Source organism: Pristis pectinata, chromosome 9 (assembly GCF_009764475.1).
Source record: "Pristis pectinata isolate sPriPec2 chromosome 9, sPriPec2.1.pri, whole genome shotgun sequence".
NCBI lineage: Eukaryota > Metazoa > Chordata > Chondrichthyes > Rhinopristiformes > Pristidae > Pristis > Pristis pectinata.
The window spans coordinates 63,827,102-63,839,745 of NC_067413.1; the positions used below are offsets into that span (position 1 = coordinate 63,827,102).

Genomic DNA, 12,644 nt, shown 5'->3' on the forward strand with positions numbered 1-12,644 from the left:
CCCCTATGGCCAATAGAGTTTCACAAGTAAAGAACTGCAACTCATACCATGTATCAAAGGGCTGCCAACAAAAAGGAATGTGGCAATAGGATAAATGGAAGTAGTAAGAAATAACATTAATTAAATGGCTTTGAATTCACAAGGAGAGGCTTTGCCAGAAACTAATATTCATGCTTGTTGAAAGAGACTTTGAAAGAATTGGTGCCATTGCTGATCAGGGACAGTGTCATAGCTGTGGAAAGGGAGGATGTCCTGGAGGGATCATCCACGGAGTCAGTGTGGGTGGAAGTCAGAAACAGGAAGGGAGAGATCACTCTATTGGGAGTATTCTACAGATCCCCCAATAGCAGCAGAGATGCTGAGGAGCAGATCGGGAGGCAGATTTTGGAGAGGTGCAAAAATAACAGGGTTGTTGTCATGGGTGATTTCAACTTCCCTAATATTGATTGGCACCTCCTTAGTGTAAAGGGGATAGATGGGATGAAGTTTGTTCGGTGTGCACAGGAAGGATTCCTGACACAGTATACGGACAGGCTGATTAGAGAGGCCGTACTGGACCTGGTACTAGGCAATGAGCCTGATCAGGTTTCAGATCTCTCGGTGGGAGAGCATTTTGGAGATAGTGACCATAACTCCTTGACCTTTACCATAGCCTTGGAGAGGGATAGGAGCAGACAATATGGGAAAGTATTTAACTGGGGGAGGGGAAATTATGGTGCTATCAGGCAGGAACTTGGGAGCGTAAATTGGGAACAGATGTTCTTGGGGAAGTGCACAGCAGAAATGTGGAGGTCGTTTAAGGAATACTTGCATGGGGCTCTGGATAAGTTTGTCCCATTGAGGCAGGATAAAGACGGTAGGGTGAAGGAACCGTGGTTGACAATAAACATAGAATATCTTGTCAAGAGGAAGAAAGAAGCTTACCTAAGGTTTAGAAAGCATGGATCAGACAGGACTCTGGAGAGTTACAAGGTAGCCAGGAGGGAGCTTAAGAATGGACTGAGGAGAGCTAGAAAGGGGCATGAGAAGTCCTTAGCGAGTAAGATCAAGGAAAACCCCAAGGCATTCTACACGTATGTGAAGAATAAGAGGATGACTAGAGTGAGGGTAGGACCAATCAGGGATAAAAGAGGAAACATGTGCCTGGAGTCAGAAGAGGTAGGGGAGGTCCTTAATGAATACTTTGCTTCAGTATTCACCAGAGAGAAAGACTTTGACGTTGGTGAGGATGGCGTACGATAGGCTGATACGCTAGGGCATGTCGACATGAGGAAAGAGGATGTGCTGGAACTTTTGAAAAGCATTAGGATAGATAAGTCACCAGGGCCAGATGGGATACATCTAAGGTTATTACAGGAAGCTAGGGAAGAGATTGCTGTGCCTTTGGCGACGATCTTTGTATCCTCACTGGCCACAGGAGTAGTGCCAGATGATTGGAGGGTGGCAAATGGTGTTCCTTTGTCTAAGAAAGGGAGTAGGGATAACCCTGGGAATTACAGACCAGTGAGTCTTACTTCAGTGGTGGGCAAATTACTGGAGAAGATTCTTAGAGACAGGATTTATGGGCAGTTAGAGAATCATAGGCTGATTAGGGACAGTCAGCATGGCCTTACGAGGGGCAGGTCGTGCCTCACGAGCCTGATTGAATTCTTTGAGGATGTGACAAAGCACATTGATGAAGGTAGAGCAGTGGATGTGGTGTACATGGATTTTAGTAAGGTGTTTGATAAGGTGCCTCATGGAAGGCTTATTCAGAAAGTCAGGAGGCATGGGATCCAGGGAAACTTGGCTCTGTGGATTCAGAATTGGCTCACCCATAGAAGACAGAGGGTGGTGGTAGATGGAGCGTATTCTGCCTGGAGGTCGGTGACCGGTGGTGTTCCGCAGCGATCTGTTCTGGGACCCATGTTCTTTGTGATTTTTATAAATGACTTGGATGAGGATGTGGAAGGGTGGGTTAGTAAGTTTGCTGATGATACAAAGGTTGGTGGTGTTGTGGATAGTGTAGAAGGTTGCTGTAGATTACAACAGGATATCGATAGAATGCAGAGCTGGGCTGAGAAGTGGCAGATGGAGTTCAACCCAGATAAGTGTGAAGTGATACACTTCGGGAGATCGAATCTGAAGGCAGAATACAAGGTTAATGGTGGGACTCTTAGCAGTGTGGAGGAACAGAGGGATCTTGGGGTCCACGTCCATAGATCCCTCAAGGTTGCCACACAGGTCAATAGGGTTGTTAAGAAGGCATGTGGAGTGTTGGCCTTCATTAGTCAGGGTATTGAGTTCAAGAGCCGTGAGGTGATATTGCTGCTCTATAGAACTCTGGTCAGACCATACTTGGAGTATTGTGTTCAGTTGTGGTCACCTCATTATAGAAAGGAAGTGGAAGCTTTAGAGAGGGTGCAGAGGAGATTTACCGGGATGCTGCCTGGATTGGAGAGCATGTCTTATGAGGATAGGTTGAGCAAGCTAGGGCTTTTCTCTTTGGAGAGGAGGAGGATGAGAGGTGACTTGATAGAGGTGTACAAGATGATAAGAGGCATAGATTGAGTGGACAGTCAGAGACTTTTTCCCAGTGCGACAATGGCTAACACGAGGGGACATAATTTTAAGGTGATTGGAGGAAGGTACAAGGGGGATGTCAGGTTAAGTTTTTTTTTACACAGAGAGTGGTGGGTGCGTGGAATGCACTGCCAGCAGAGGTTGTGGGGGCAGATACATTAGGGATATTTAAGAGACTCTGAAAGAGACACATGAATGATAGAAAAATAGGGGGCTATGTGGGAGGGAGTTAGATAGATCTTAGAGCAGGATAAAATGTCAGCACGACATTGTGGGCCGAAGGGCCTGTACTGTGTTGTAGTGTTCTATGTTCTCTGAAAATCTGCAACCCAGTTCATTGAAAATCACACTGTATTAACTAGAACAGTAATATTCAATAAATCCCATTGAGGAAAGTAATCCCACTAGAAGAAATTTAATGGTGGGAATTTCATGTGTGTGTTGGCTACTTCCCAACAAAATATCATTTTTCACACAACTTTGTCAATCTCATCAGCAAGCTAGGAAGTGAGAGGAACATGAAACACTTAAAACTAGTTTCCACAACTGACTAGAAGTACTCCATCTAACATTTGTTCCATGAATCTTGGATGGGAAGCAGCCGTTTCCTAACAGAATCAAACAGCAGTAAGTGCCAGCAATTCTAATTACATTTGTTGCTGTTATCACTGACACCTCCAGAAGAACAACTAAATATTACCCTGGCAGGTGGTTCACTGACCCTACTGCACTGTCAAAGCCAACATTGCTCTTCGTGGATTAGTGTACGTATTCCCACAGTTCCTGGCTGAGTTAATAGGTGAAGCAAATTAGGAGGGAAGTTTTCGACGTGAGATTCTATGGGACACCCAGACATCTGAACTTAAAAAATTTACAAGCCGTGTTAAAGTTGTTGCAGTGATTCAAGCTGTAATATGATTAGTGAAGGAGGCGGCAATGTCAAGCCACCTGGGAGGCACAACTGTGAGAAAATAGGGGAGGGAAGATTGTATTTGTTATTACAAGAGTCTAAATAGTACATTAGATTCCAAGACTCCAAGCATGGGAAAATTATCTAGTGCAAACAATTGAACAGAATGGGGGATTGAAAAGTAACAACTGGGGGTTAATTTGAAGTCTAAGCTGACTGTGGGGGTGAGAAACCTTTAACATGATTGCTGGATGAAGCTGGTCATGGTCCAGCCTATTTCAAGAACCACAAATGCACTATAAATTTAATGTTATCTCCCAGAGAATAGAATTACCTTATGGTAACCAATCCTTAATATTGCAGTTACATCTAGAAGCCAGCTGGCTGTGCAATGTTCCTGGAGTCAGAAACTGCAGGCAGACTGCTGCTTTACCACAATGAGGTACAGATTTCCACACTACCTTCATCTTTGGATGTCGTATTTTTTTAAAATCAGGAATACAAATTTTTGAATGGTCAACAAAAAAATTGAAATATTAAATCTTCACGTTAGTGTTGGTTGCAAGAAGATATTCAAATGTAGATAGACATGCTAACTTTGAAGACAAAAAACTCAAGTATGACTTGAGAATTTACCCAGGCATTATGAAACAAAACATTTGGACAGCTTTATAATTATTACAGCTGTGTGGTCTTTACTTCAGCAATTGAAATTGGTTGATTTCCCTTGCAATAAGAAAATCCTGAATGACTATAAAAGCAGTCAGTAAAACATTGCCCCCAGTGATGATGAAAGCCTACAATAGAACAATATCCCACTTTTAAGTTTCATTGTGGAATTAATTCAGAGGCAGTGGAATAAAATGAGTGGTTTACCAACTGTATCTACCCAGATGTTACAAAGGAGAAAAATATTGTCAATTTGTTCAGATGATGTATAATGTACTGACATTTAACATGATGCATAATCATTACTGGCACATGTGCATTAAGTGTTCAAGTCAAGACAGGTCATGTACTTTACATATGCACTCAGTACCTGGGGTACATATACAGTGTTTTCATGATCAATATTTGATAAAGATAATATAGAGCACACACACATGCTTTTCATTTATATATGTAAAGCCTGACATGTATAGTCAATGCTTGACATACATATATGCATAATATGCGACATATATAGTACCTGTTGTAAAAATGCACAGGATATTGTGTGTGTAGAATTCACATGTATATTTTTGTATTCAGGATCTGGGTGTTGCTGGGAATGCCATCATTTATTAACCATCACTAATTGCCTTTGAGAAGGCAGAACCTCCTCTTAAACCACTGCAGGTCTTCCAGATACATAGAAAAATATAGGAACAAGACTGGACTTGGTCCTGCTCCACTATTCAATATCATCATGGCTGAACATTCATGTATCCACTGCTTTCTCCTCATATCCCTTGATCTCCTTAACCCAAAGAAATATATCTACCTCCTTCTTGGATATATCTAATGACTTGGCCTCCAGGGCCTTCTGTGGTTGAGAATTGCACAAGTCCATTACCCTCTGGGGAAGAAATCTCTCCTGATCTCAGTTTTATACGGGTCAATCTGTACCCAGAGGTTGTGGTTACTGGTTCTGCACTCTCTAGCCATCAGGAATAACCTCTCTGCCCCTTCTCAAAGTCAAAGTCGAGTTTATTGTCATTGTATATGTATGCACAGATGCAATGGAAAAACTTACTTGCAGCAGCATCACAGGCACATAGCATCACATAGGCAGCATTTACAAGAAAAACATAAACACAAGTTATACACAATTTTTACATGAAAAAACACAAATATAACAAAAAAAGTCCATTTTAGTGCAAAGTGATCAAAGTGGTCATAGTGTTGCTAAACCGTAGTAATTAACGTTTTGTCGGTTGGTTCAAGAACCGAATGGTTGAAGTGAAGTAGTTGTTCTTGAACCTGATGGTGTGGGGCTTCAGGCTTGTGTACCTCCTGCCCAAAGGTAGCTGCAAAAAGATGGCATGGCCCGAATGGTAGGGATCTTTGATGATGGATGTTCCCTTTTTGAGGCAGCACCTCCTGTAGATACTACCGATGGTGGGGAAGGATGTGCCTGTAGCGACTCACTGCACCGACATCGAACCAGCTCCCAACATCGCGACGTTGTCAGAGGCCCCGATCCAAGATGGCGCGGGGCCCTCCTCCTTCCCTAGCGTTGGGCTGGGAAAGCCCACGCGTGGGAAGGTCAGGTGACATGCGCGTGACGTCAGCGCGGTAACTGCTCGGTTATTAAAAGGTGCACCGCGCCCCAGTCGGCATTCGACCTTCGATTTCGAAACCAGTAACTCTGTGTCTTTATTTGGTAGTGTGTAGCTAGCCGCTATATTGGTGACCCCGACAGGCCCAAATGTTTTTGGACCCACGATGTCTGCACAGCAAGAGGTACAGGCAGTAGCCCTTAAACTGCCCACCTTCTGGACCCTCCGGCCCAGTGTCTGGTTTGACTAGGCCGAGGCCCAGTTCCAGGTTCGCCAGATCACCAGGGACGACACCAAGTACTATTACGTGGTGGGCGCCCTCGACCAAGACACAGCCGCCCAGGTCGAGGATTTCATCCAGGTGCCCCCGGAGGAGAAGTACGATAAGTTCAAGACCCTCCTCCTCGAGACTTTCGGCCTTCCCCGACGCAAGCGAGCCTCCCGCCTCCTCCACCTCGATGGGTTGGGCGACAGGCCCCCCTCCGCGTTCATGAAGGAGATGTTGACCCTGGCAGATGGGCATAAGCCCTGCCTGCTGTTTGAGCAGATCTTCCTGGAGCAGTTACCCGACGACATCCACCTGCTCCTGGCGGATGCCACTTTCAGCGAACCCCGGAAGGTGGCCGCCCGAGCGGATGTCCTTTGGTGGGCAAAAAAGGAGAGTGGGGCGTCCGTCGAGCACGTTGCCACGCCACGTGCCCAGCAGGCCAGACCCGGCGATCGAACACCCCCCACCCGCCACCAGGTCTGAGGCACCGACAGACCAATGGTGTTTCTACCACCGGCGGTGGGGCACTGACACCCGTAGATGCCGGCCACCATGCTGGTTTCTGGGAAACGCCAGAGCCAGCCGCCACTGATGGCTACGTCGGCTGGCCACCCGGATAGCCTCTTGCATGGGTGGGACAGGCGTTCCCGACGTCGGTTCCTAGTGGACACTGGAGCTGAAGTCAGCGTCGTGCCTCCCAATGGCTGCGAGACTCGCAACTGTACACCAGGACCCACCCTCGGACCCACCAACGGCAGTGCCATTCAGACCTTTGGCACCCAGTTGGTACACCTCCAGTTCGGCACCTGCGACTTTACTTGGAGGTTCATCCTGGCCGCTGTGGTGCAACCACTCCTTGGGGGTGATTTCCTTCATGCCAACAGTCTGCTGGTTGACCTGCGGGGTAAGCATTTGGTACATGCCAGGACCTTCCAAACGTTCTCGTTGGGTGAGGCCAAGCTGCCAGCCCCACACCTCGATTCCGTCACCACGTTGACCAACGGGTTTGCCAGGGTCCTAGCAGAGTTCCCGTCCATACTAACGCCCCAGTTCTCCACCACCTTGCCCAAGCCTGGCGTCCAGCACCACATCCCCACCCAGGGCCCTCCCATCCAAGCCCACGCCCACCCCCAGACAAGCTCCACCTCGCGAAAGAGGAATTCAGAAAAATGGAGGAGCTGGGGATCATCCGCAGGTTGGACAGCCCATGGGCCTCTCCGCTACACATGGTCCCCAAGGCAGCCGGAGGCTGGCGGCCCTGTGGCAATTACAGATGCCTCAACGACATCACTAACCCAGACCGGTACCCCATGCCGCACATTCAGGACTTTGCTGCCAACCTACATGGGTGGTCCATTTTTTCCAAGGTCGACCTCGTCCGCGGGTATCACCAGATCCAGGTGCATTCCGACGACATTCCAAAGACGGTGCTGATCATACCTTTCAGCCTCTTTGAATTTGTCCGGATGCCCTTTGGTCTCAAGAACGCTGCTCAGTCCTTCCAACAACTCATGGACGCGGTCGGGCGCGACCTTGACTTCGCCTTCATATACCTCGACGACATCTTGGTCGCCAGCAACAGCCACCAGGAACATTTCACGCACCTCCGCCAACTCTTTTCTCGCCTGAGGGATTTCGGCCTGACCGTCAACCCAGCCAAATGCCAATTCGGGCTGGAGACAATCGATTTCCTGGGCCATCGGATCGACAAATACGGCGCCTCGTCCCTGCCTGCGAAGATCGACGCCATCTGCCATTTTGCCAGACCCACCACCATCAAGGGCCTGCAAGAATTCCTCGGTATGGTAAACTTTTATCACTGGTTCATACCATCCGCGGCCCGCATCATGCGCCCGTTGTTTGCTCTCCTGTCGGGTGGAAGCAAGGACATTGTTTGGTCGGAAGAGGCTCACACCGCGTTCGTCGAAACCAAGCAGGCCTTGGTGGACGCAGTCATGTTGGTGCATCCTCGCATGGACACCCCGACTGCCCTCACAGTTGACGCCTCCAGCACAGCGGTCGGAGGTGTGCTAGAACAGCTTATCGAAGGGCGTTGGCAACCGCTGGTGTTCTTCAGCAGGCACCTTCGACCACCAGAGCTCAAATATAGCGCCTTCGACCGCGAGCTGTTGGCGTTGTACCTGGCCATCAGACACTTCCGTTACTTCTTGGAGGGCAGGCCGTTTACAGCTTTCACCGACCACAAGCCGTTGACCTTCGCCTTCAACAAGGTCTCAGATCCCTGATCAGCGCTGCAACAGCGGCACTTGTTGTACATCTCTGAGTTCACCACTGACGTCCGCCATCTGTCGGGGAAAAAGAACGTGGTCGCGGATGCACTGTCACAGCCCACCATCCAAGTTTTATCCCGGGGGTGGATTTCGGCGCCTTAGCGGAGGCACAGCGAACGGACATGGAGAAGCCCAGCTACCGCACCGCAGTCTCGGGCCTGCGACTGCAAGACCTTCTGGTAGGCCCTGGTGAGTGCACCCTGCTCTGCGATATCTCCACAGGTAGACCCCGCCCCATCGTCCCAGCTGCCTGGCACAGACGGGTGTTTGATGCCATCTACGGCCTTGCACACCCATCCATCCGGACTACTGTCCGGATGGTGTCTGACTAGTTCGTCTGGCATGGCCTGCGTAAACAGGTTTCTGAATGGGCCCGGTCCTGCACTCACCGCCAGACCTCGAAAGTACAGCAGCACGTCAAGGCCCCCTTGCAGGATTTTCACCCTACCCGCCGGAGGTTCGACCATATCCATGTCGACCTGGTCGGCCCCCTCCCAGTCTCCTGAGGAGCGCCGTACCTCCTCACAATTGTCGACCGTTTTACCCGCTGGACTGAAGCCATTCCCCTTGCAGATACCTCCGCCCAGTCCTGCGCATGGGCCCTTTTGTCAACTTGGGTGGCCTGTTTCGGTGTCCCAGCACACATCACTTCCGACAGGGGAGCTCAATTCACCTCCGGCCTGTGGTCTGCCGTCACCGACTTGTGGGGTTCCCAGATCCACCTCACTATCGCCTATCACCCGCAATCCAATGGGCTGGTGGAGAGGTTCCATTGCCACCTGAATTCGACACTCATGGCCCGCCTTAAGGGGCCCAACTGGGTAGACAAAGTCCCCTGGGTCCTGCTGGGGATATGCACCGCGCCAAAAGAGGACCTGCATGCCTCACCCGCGGAGATGGTCTACAGAACGCCTTTAGTCGTCCTGGGCGAGTTCCTACCAGCCGCTCGAGGGCCAGACGAAGGACCTACCGCGACGCTCGACTGGCTGTGCGAGCGGCTTGGAAGCCTGGCCGCGATTCCCACCTCGCGGCACGGACAGGTCCCGGCCCATATGCCGACTTCCCTCCAAGACTGTAAGTTTGTCTTTGTCAGGAGGGGCGTGCACCGATCACCGCTGCAATGGCCGTATGAAGGGCCGTTCCGGGTCGTCAGGAACAATGGATCTACATTCATGCTGGACATTGGGGGGCGTGAGGAGGTGTTTCCGGTTGACCGGCTGAAGCCGGCTCATTTAGACTCGGACCAACCCATGGTGGTACAGCAAGCACGGCGCAGGGGGAAGGCCACCCAAGTCATAGCTTATTTAATTCTGGTTTTCGCAACGGTATTGCCGGTTCTGGGGGGGGTTATATAGCGACTCACCGCACCGGCATCGAACTGGTTCCCGACATCATGACGTCATCGGAGGCCCCAATCCAAGATGGCGCAGGGCCCTCCTTCTTCCCTAGTGTTGGGCTGGAAAGCCCACGCGCAGGAAGGTCAGGTGCAGGAACTGCTCGGCTATTAAAGGCACACCGTGCCCCGGTTGGCATTCGACCTTCGATTTCGAAACAAGCAACTCTGTGTCTTCATTTGATAGTGTGTAGCTAGCCGCTATGTGCCTGTGATTTATTGCACAGAGTCCACTACTCCCTTACATTCCTGCACATTCGAATTGCTGTGCCAGACCACGTTGCAACCAGTCAGGATACTTTCAACAGTACATCTGTGGAAGTTAGTTCGTGTTCAGTGACAAGCCAAACCTCCTAAGTAAGTAAAGACGCTAGTGCACTTCACTTATGATTGCATGTATCTGCTGGGCCCAGGACAGGCCATCTGATATGTTAACACCTGGGAATTTAATGCTGCTGACTCTCTCCACCGCCGATTCCCCATTGTAGACTAGTGCATGTTCGCCCTCCTTCTCTGACTTCCAGAATTTTATAGATTTCAATGAGACCTCCTCTGATTCTTCTAAACTCCAATGAAACTAGGCTCAATCTCTCCTCACACATAAGTCCTGCCATCCAAGGTATCAGTCCATTTATAGTCTCTCCATGGCAAAAACATCCTACCCTAGATAAAGAGACCAAAACAGCATAAAAATCCCCAGGTGAAGTCTCTCCAAAACCCTGTATAGCTGCAGCAGGGTATCCTTGCAATGGTACTCAAATCCTCTTGCTATGAAGGCCAAACTACCATTTGTCTTCCTAACTATTTGCTGCACCTGGAACTTCCCTATCAGCAACTAGTGTACAAGGATATCCAGATCACATTGCGCTTCCAATCAACAGTATGTCTTTCTGTCTTTAGAACCAAAGTGGATATTTATCCACATTATGCTCCATTTGCCAATTATTTGCCCACTCACACAACTTGTCCAGATTCCACTGGGGCCTGTTTGTATTCTTCTCACTGCTCACATTACCCCCACCTTTGATTCATCAGCAAACTTCAAAATGTTGCATTTAGTTCTCTCATCCAAATCACTGATAGATAATGAATAGCTGGAGTCAAGGTACTAATCCCTGCTGCACCATACTAGTCACTACCTGCCGCTTGGGCAGACATCTATTTATTTCTACCTCCCATCTCCTGTCTATCAATCAATTGTCAATCTATATTAGTCCAATTCCATGTGCTTTTTTTTTTAAACACACTTACCTCTTTTGTAAGGCCATATAATATGCCTTCTGAAATTCCAATACATCCATAGGTCCTGCCTTATCAATTCACCAGTTAGATCCTCAAAAAAAAACTCCAGTAAATTTGCTGAACATGATTTCCCTTTCATAAACTCATGCTGACTTTGAAGAATTCTGAAAGCTTTCCTAGGGTTCTATTATGACATAATAGTTTCTAGCATGTTTCCATTACTGATGTTAGGTTTATCACAGTGTAATCCCTTGAAGTTTTCTCCCTCCTTTTTTAAGTAATAGGGTTATATTTGCCACTGTCCAATCTATAACATTTTGGAAGATCACCGGTTCATCCATTATTTCCAGGGCCACTTCCTTTAAGTCTCTGGAATGTAAATTATTGGGCCCTGAAGGACCTGTCAGCCTTTGGTCCCATCAATATCTTCTAGCACTACTTTTATTTTAATAATACTGGTTTGCTTCAGTTCCTCCCTCTCATTAAATGCTTGGCCCCCCAACATTCCTGCAAGTTACTTTGCAACCCACCCTCACCTCTGTGAAGGCAGAATAAAAGTATGCATTTAATTGTTCTGCTGTTTCTTACTTTCCAATTATAATTGCTCCTGTTTCTAACTGTAGGGGAATCTATATTTTCCTTCATAACCTTTTCTTCTGGAAGCTTTCATAGCCAGTTTTTGCAGGTTTACTCTTATCATCTGCCCCTCTAAATAATTTTCTGTCCCCCTTTGCTGAATTCTATACTGCTCCCAATCATCAGCCTGCTACTTTTTCTAGCAATTTAAATGTTTCCTCTTTGGATCAAATACTGCTCTAATTTCCTTCGAAGCCACAACTGAGTCATCCTTCTTGATATATTTTTTTGCCAAACAGGAATGATTAATTGCAATTCATGTATACATTCTTCAAATATTATCCATTGCCTATCCACTACTAACTAATTTGTAAGTTTCGCTCTCTATCATAGCCTTATGGATCAGCAATTCCCGCTGTTCATATCCAGGATTTCCATTTCTAATTTTGTTTCCATCTTAATGAAGAATTCTATCTTTTTATATTTGCTCTTCCCTGAGGGACAACACAACAAAGTTGTTAATTATTTCATTCTAATTACACAATACCCAGCTTAGGATAGCCTGTTCTCTGGTTGGTTCCTTAATGCATTGGTCTAAAGAAAAACACCACCTACATACTCCAGGAATTCTTCATGCACAGTATTATTGCTAATTTGGCTTGGTCAATCTATATGTAGATTAAAGACACCTATGATTATAGTTGTATCCTTACTGCATGTGTTTCTAATTTCCTGTTTAATTCCATCCCCACTACTTTTTGGGAGCCTGTAAAGAACCCACTAACATTTTCTGCCCCTTGGTGATTCTTAGCTCCACCCACACAGATTCTACATCATGATTTTCCGAGTCAATGTCCTTCCTCGCCGTAACTTTGTCTTCCTCCTGAACTAATTAAGCCAATATCTGCCTCCTTCCCACCACCACACATACACTTCTGGTGAAGGTACTCTCACTATTGTTGTTGCAGAATTGATACCCAGTGACAATGAAGAACGGGAATATATTTCCAAGTCAGGGTGATGTATGACTTGGAGGTGAAGCTGCAGATGGTGGTGTTCCCATGCACCTGCTCACTGCCATTGATGGGAGAGACAATTGGTTTGAAAGGTGCAGTTGCAGTAACCTAGGTGAGTAGAAACA

At 47.6% G+C, this 12,644-nt stretch overlaps 1 protein-coding gene across 1 annotated transcript in view; it reads right to left on the reverse strand.

Annotated features, from left to right (window-relative positions):
* Positions 1–12,644, reverse strand: part of LOC127574402 (EMILIN-2-like) — a 64,909-nt gene that overhangs the window by 19,341 nt on the left and 32,924 nt on the right. The gene's annotated exons all lie outside the window — the stretch shown is intronic.